Source organism: Bombus impatiens, unplaced genomic scaffold, assembly GCF_000188095.3.
Source record: "Bombus impatiens unplaced genomic scaffold, BIMP_2.2 scf_0501, whole genome shotgun sequence".
NCBI lineage: Eukaryota > Metazoa > Arthropoda > Insecta > Hymenoptera > Apidae > Bombus > Bombus impatiens.
The window spans coordinates 97,061-103,818 of NT_176920.1; the positions used below are offsets into that span (position 1 = coordinate 97,061).

At 39.0% G+C, this 6,758-nt stretch overlaps 1 long non-coding RNA gene across 1 annotated transcript in view; it reads left to right on the forward strand.

Moving 5' to 3' along the window:
* Positions 1-41: 41 nt before the first annotated feature.
* LOC117151880 overlaps positions 42-6,758 on the forward strand; it is a 13,369-nt gene continuing 6,652 nt past the window's right edge. The window contains exon 1 of the long non-coding RNA XR_004462035.1: positions 42-308. This is a non-coding gene — a long non-coding RNA (uncharacterized LOC117151880). The remainder of the gene's footprint in view (positions 309-6,758) is intronic.

Consider the following 6,758-nt stretch of genomic DNA (forward strand, 5'->3'; position numbering starts at 1 on the left):
AGTTAACGCGACGCGCGACATCTGCACATGCTTCGCTTAGATACGAGCCTATTAGGCAAATTTCGTGGCGAGCACGCTCGCCGACTGCAAATATCGCTCGGTCAGCGCCGAGCAGGATACCACTTCCGTCGTGGCGCGGCCGGGTGGTCGGCGCTTAACGCGGCCGACATGTTCCGCGCCTCCTTCTTCTCGCAAATTTTCGAAACGCGTTACAAGTCGCAAGAAACGTAGCCTGGCCGTCACCAGACCCTTGATAACAGAGAGCGGACACGGGCCGAATCGCCAATGGGACAGCCCGGGCCAGTTGCGTAAGTGGAAACCGGCCGATTCTCATTTTTATTTATCTACCTTTGCTTCACTCAACAAGGGAATATCCTACCCGCGTAGAAACGATCGAATTAGGCAAATGCGTCAGACCGACAACAGCCTCCTACAAAACATTCTTTTCGCCGATGCAATTAATCTTGTCGATCCGCGTGAGTCGTATCGCGTTGGGCAGATAAAAGCACGTTAGCCTTCTTTCCGTTTCGTTGTCCCGTTGTTTCCTTTTTCTTGCTATGCTAATGCGACACGTATGTTCCTTGCTTGGTTATTATGTACGTTATTACGCACGGGTAAGGTTAGGTAGGTATAGTAGGAATCGTAGTGATTCTGCGTGAAAAAATGAGTCGAAGATTATTTTTTTATTATTTATAGAAATTAATAAATAAAATATGCAAATTAAATAATAAAAAAAATAGCCGTGTCGTAAATCTAGTGTCACTTCCGATCTTCGTGAACGTGTTGCGAGAATCGTTCGGCAACCGGGCAAACGTCCACTTTATTCTTTCATGATGCAGCTTATATTTTTTAATGGATTTTTTGAATCGTAAAAACTGTTACTACTGAACAGCAAAATTTTTGGAAAAGCCGAAGAACGTAAATAAAATTATTAAACTTTCGATCGAATAAAAATTCGAGAAAATTTCTCATAGGTATAATACTAATCATTTATATCAACGGTATTGTATACTACAATATTGCATATCATTATAGTATTATTGTTATATATTATCGACATATAGTATTATATATTGGACGTGCTTAGTATGATACGCTCATCACACGTTCTAACAGCAGAATATGACTTTAGATGGTACGCGATTGTTTTGCACGTGGGTAGAGCACGTGTGGCCCTTTTTGTATTTCCGACTAGTCGCGAGCGACTACAAAACCCATCGTCGTATATGGCACAATTTCCATTCCTGCTGCTACGACTCATCGCGACAGAAGAGGCGCGTGCGACTGCAAAGTAAATGTACGACATACACACGTGCCATTCCCACACCCAGAACAATCGCGCGAGACTGAACGTCATTTTGTTGCTAAAAGCGTCAGGAATCTCGACGAAGGACGCTTTAATATACAGTGCTATTAACTTACGATACTAAACTAATATATAATGTTATAGTTTATAATACATTCTTACTACAAATAATTAAAATTATAAAGATCTTAATATTTCACAGATACCCAAAATTACATTGTTTTATTTATGTTTCTTGGCTTCTGCAATATTTTTTTCTTCGATACTAACAGTTTTCCGGCATAAATAGATCAGTAACTTTTTATAAGAAATGCCATGACGGATTCATTAGCGTGTTAACACTAAGCTTGTTAGTTAACTAAAGCTTAACTAGGCCTAGTCAAATGACGACTTGAAAATTTAATTTAACTTAATTTAATATCAAATTTCATTGAAAATCCCACATTCGTCGTTGCTTCCTTTTAAAAGATGATTTGTTCCCCTAAAAAGCATCGAATTACTTGGCAATTCGCGTCCAACTAGTCGCAAATGGGAAACAGCTAGAAAAATGTACCGAATATCCAGCTGGACAAATTGTAAACTACAAATTAAATAAAAAATTAAAGTTACAAATTAAATAAAACAAGCCTCATCTCACGACAAATTGTTCATTCCGTCCAACCCATCACTACCGATTTCACCGATTCTTATCAGCATCCCATGTCACTGTCGAGTCTCGTGCGATCGTTACACGCACCGATGAAACAATGTTGCGCCAATATCTTTTGCAGTTTGACGCAAAACGTTACTGTCGTTCGAACCAACCTATATAGGTGCTTGTACATACGCAGCCACCTTCTCTTCCGAGTAAAACTGAAGCGATGTAAACGATAGTCTCGTCACGGTCTCGTGACACTATCGAGCATCACGCAATCGTTGCATGCACGAGCGAGACAATGTTGAACCAATATCTTACAGCCTGACAGGAGACGTTATTGCCGGTTGAATCAACTGACGTATATACGTATGTAACTACTTAAGTGCTTTTTCCATCGAGCAAAGATGAGGAACGTAAACGATAGCCGTGAGCGGACTATGGATAGCGGATACGTAAGTCCATATTTACGACGAAGAGTACGCGCAACAGACTATATGCAGGAGAAAAATCTGCATAACATGAATTAAGGAAAGAACACGTAACTCAGCCTCGTACGCTGCATCCCCATTGACGTTACAATACTAATATTATCGCGGATACAAGTTAGCAAGTAGAAATTAATTTTCATGATAGACTAGCGATAGATCGATCGGAGTGGCATCGACACGCTAACCTGAACCGATATAACAAGCTGTTCGATGTCCGACGGAACAGATTGCAGGCAATCTATGGGATAACGAGAGAAAAAAAGTGATGGATTGATAGACTTGTGATACGCTGTTGCACGAATCTTAATGCATAGAAACTACATGGAAAGAAACGAGTTCTGCTGGTATCTTGCAGCCTCGTTAACGTCACAATGCCATTATCGTAGATAAAAATCTGTCACTAGAAAGTACGAATTAATTTCAATCACAGACTAGCAGCGCCCCTTGCATACCTTGTTGTAAACCGAAAGAAATGAGATCCGCCATAAGCGTTTCTTCCTATATCAACTTCTTTCTCTCTCTCTCTCTCTCTTTCTCTCTGTACCTGCTGATTCTTTTTTCTTTTCCTCTTCTTTCCCGTTCCCGATCGCATCTCATCGCTGCGCGATCCGCTTCAGCATTATAATTTCAAATGTACATCACACTGCGAGACGTATGCACGTTGCAAATACACGTTTGCAGGAGGGTCGAGGCGTGCCACCGCGACCAGTCCGTCTGCGTTAAATGCTCCAATTATTAATTTACCTCGCTCACAATGTCCGGCGTGTACGCAAAGACGAATGCAACGTGTTATTCCGTGCAGTGCACGTAATGACGTTCTCCGGCCGGCAGAACCCGCGCTCATCTTTCTCTTCCACTTGTTGCTTGTCTTTGGCTGCCATCTTCGCGTTTTCGACGGTATTAACCGAGACCACGTGGTTGCCTTCGGCTACGCCGCAACAGGACCACGTTTTTTCGCCCTAAACATCGGTTGCCAAACGTCGCGTCGCACGGAAAATCTGCACCAGCTCCAAGGACGTTTTCGTTTGACAGATATCGTCGCCAGACAGTAAACGATTTTGTATCTTTCTTTTCTATTATTATTTAATTTGTATCTTATAATTTGTCCAGCTGGACATTTGGTAAATTTTTCTAGCTTAAGTTTGTATCTTGACGACCTAAGAAATTGAATATCGTTTCGACGATAATAATAAATAACAATAAAAATAGCTTTTAGTATTTGGTATTTCTCGTCACAACTTCAATATTAAATATCAAACAGCAGGTTTCATTATTTAATTTGTACCTTACAATTTGTGTAACTGGACATTTAGTAAATTTTTCTAGCTTAAGTTTGTATCTTGACGACCTAAGAAATTGAATCTCGCTTCGACGATAATAATAAATAATAATAAACAGTTTCTAATGTTTGATATTTCTCGCCACAACTTCAATATTAAATATCAGACAGCAGGTTTCATTATTTAATTTGTACTTTACAATTTGTCCATTCGGTAAATGGCAGCACAAATATTATTTGGTATCGTTTGGTATTTTTACTGTTTATAATATCATCAACGCGAAATAAGTACCGTAATGTTCCCTGCGGGAATAAAAGCAGAGTAAGCGGAAATTAGTTTTTGCTATTTACATTACTGTACTCTCATAGAAAGAAGACTAAAAAGAAAACATCCCACTAACCTCACTAAAGAAATAAAATAGTCAAACTCGAAGATGGTATTCTGTTGGGGATAGCCATTCACATGTTATTTAGCAATTAAGTTAGAAAAATTTACCAAAGGTTCAGCTGGACAAATTGTAAAGTACAAATTAAATAAAAAGGAAAAAAAAAACATTACTTTCAAGGAAAGGCGAGGTAAGACGTGAGATTCCCGGTAACTTTTTGCTGTGCAAATAAAAGCAAAATTAAACGTTCGAAAGTATCCCGCATCGAATAATAAATTGACTGAAATTAGCGAAATTGAAACTTGGATAGTTTAATCTGCACGAATAGCATGCAAGTACAAAGTTTCTCTTTGTCCACAGGCAACCCATTTTGCCCGTATTATTTTATTCAACAAAGAATGCAAAATATCTCCTTTTCAACAATTACACCGATAATAACCTATAATTTATCCTTCCAACTAATTATAGATCTGCTCTGCCATATACCAACGTTTCATTATGTTTCTCTTTCCCTTCGAATTATCAGAGACACGTGGTTTCACAGACACGTACGTCCCTTTCCGACCCGATCGTCAACCTTATAATCAAACGCACGTCCTTCCTCGTCTACCGATCATGCTTTACTTTCCATCATTTAAAATGCACTTACACGCGAGACCAAACGAACAGAGAATTTATTGCGACTCGAATGATTCTCGTTCCGTGTTGAGCGGTGCACTGGCCCTCCCATCTTGCGGAGCCTCATTAAAGCTTATTAAATGATTTTCCGGGCCAATTTCATTCAATTACATCGCCGTGTACGGCACGGTAATTAACTTATCCGATTTTTAGACGCCGTGTATCTCGACTTTTCGCAAATTGTCGTAAATCACGGACTTCCTTTCCATCCTCTTCTCCAACTCGAAAACGCACACGTTCGTTTCATGAGACTCGAAAATGGTGTCCCGCTGGGGTTAACCATCTACATGTTATTCAGCAATTAGGTTAGAAAAATTGACCAAATGTTCAGCTGGACAAATTGTAAAGTACAAATTAAATAATAATAACAAAAAAAAAAAGAAATAACTTTCACTGTTTAAAATAGATAAACTCAAAGGTGGTATCCCGCTGGGGTTAGCTATCCACGTGTTATTCAGCAATTAGGTTAGAAAAGTTGACCAAATGTCCAGCTGGACAAATTGTAAAGTACAAATTAAATAATAATAATAAAAAAAAAAGAAATAACTTTCACTGTTTAAAATAGGCAAACTCAAAGGTGGTATCCCGCTGGGGTTAGCCATCCACGTGTTATTCAGCAATTTTTTTTTTTTATTTTGTTGTTTACATTCACAATTTGTCCGATTTGAACATTTGGTAGAATTTTTTGGCTGAAAATTCAGCAATTAGGTTAGAAAAATTGAGCAAAATTCCAGCTGGACAAATCGTAAAGTGGAAATTAAATAATAAAAAAAATTTCATGAAAAATGAGGCAGAGTAACAGAAATAGTTCTCTCTCTCCCTCTCCCTCTCTCTTTTGTGTAGTCGTAAGATTCTTTTTTGTGGCACGTAAACATCCCAGAACCGCCTCGTAGGATCGATCGGTAAATAAAATAAAATCCCCGGGGAATTTCATGGAAACGTTCTCGTTAGACTGTGGCTGCGTTCCTGGCACGTTTACAAAACACCACCGATCACTGTCATTCAAATCCTATCGGACTTCCTGTCGCGACCACTCGTTCTTTCTCGTCGGTTTGCTTCTGTCGTTGGACTGCGGATGTTTGTGCGTTTATGTGACATCTAAAGATGCTTATGATACAATACGTATACAGGGTGGTCCATGCAACTGTTTCATGTTATAACCTGGTATAGCTACAGGAAAATGATGAACGATCGGAAGAGCGCTACATCCGTAGGATCGTGTCTTTTTTAGAAATGCAATGGCGCATGTTTTCCCTTGTTTTCCCTTGTTTTCCCACGAGTAGGCGAAATTCTACATGTTTTTTATTTTCGTAGAAAAATTTGTATGGGAATTTTATATTTCTATGTGTCTATTTTACATATTTTTGTTTATTTCTATTTTTTTAATTGCGTTCAGAAAAATATGGATTTTTATAAACAGTCGCGAGTTACTTTTCGCTTGTGCAATTTTTGGGAAAATTTTAATTTCATTTTGTTGCGATTATTCCGAGCGAAGCTTGCGATAGGATAACGTAGCCCTGCTACACTGATTTTATTTGACATTTTGTTGCTGATGATTCACGGTTACGAGCTGGATGGATGGAGGGAGTCACGCAATTAGCAATTAGGACGAGTCCTGTCTCCTGCTTCGCGCGGATAAAAAACACTGGCCGAGGAAAGAGATAAATGGTATAACAGGATTTATCTTCCTCTGACGACACTTCCCTTTTGCAAGTATAACGATGCACCTGCAACTGTTAATGAACAACAGCAATAACAATAGAAACACCAACGTGTGAGTTGTTTCACTGCGTTGGTATAAGAATTATTTTTGCAAGTACAACGATGCACCTGCAACTGCTAATGAACAACAGTAATAACAATAGAAACACCAACATGTGAGTTGTTTCACTACGTTGGTATAAGAATTATTTTTGCAAGTACAACGATGCACCTGCAACTGCTAATAAACAACAGTAATAACAATAGAAACACCAACGTGTGA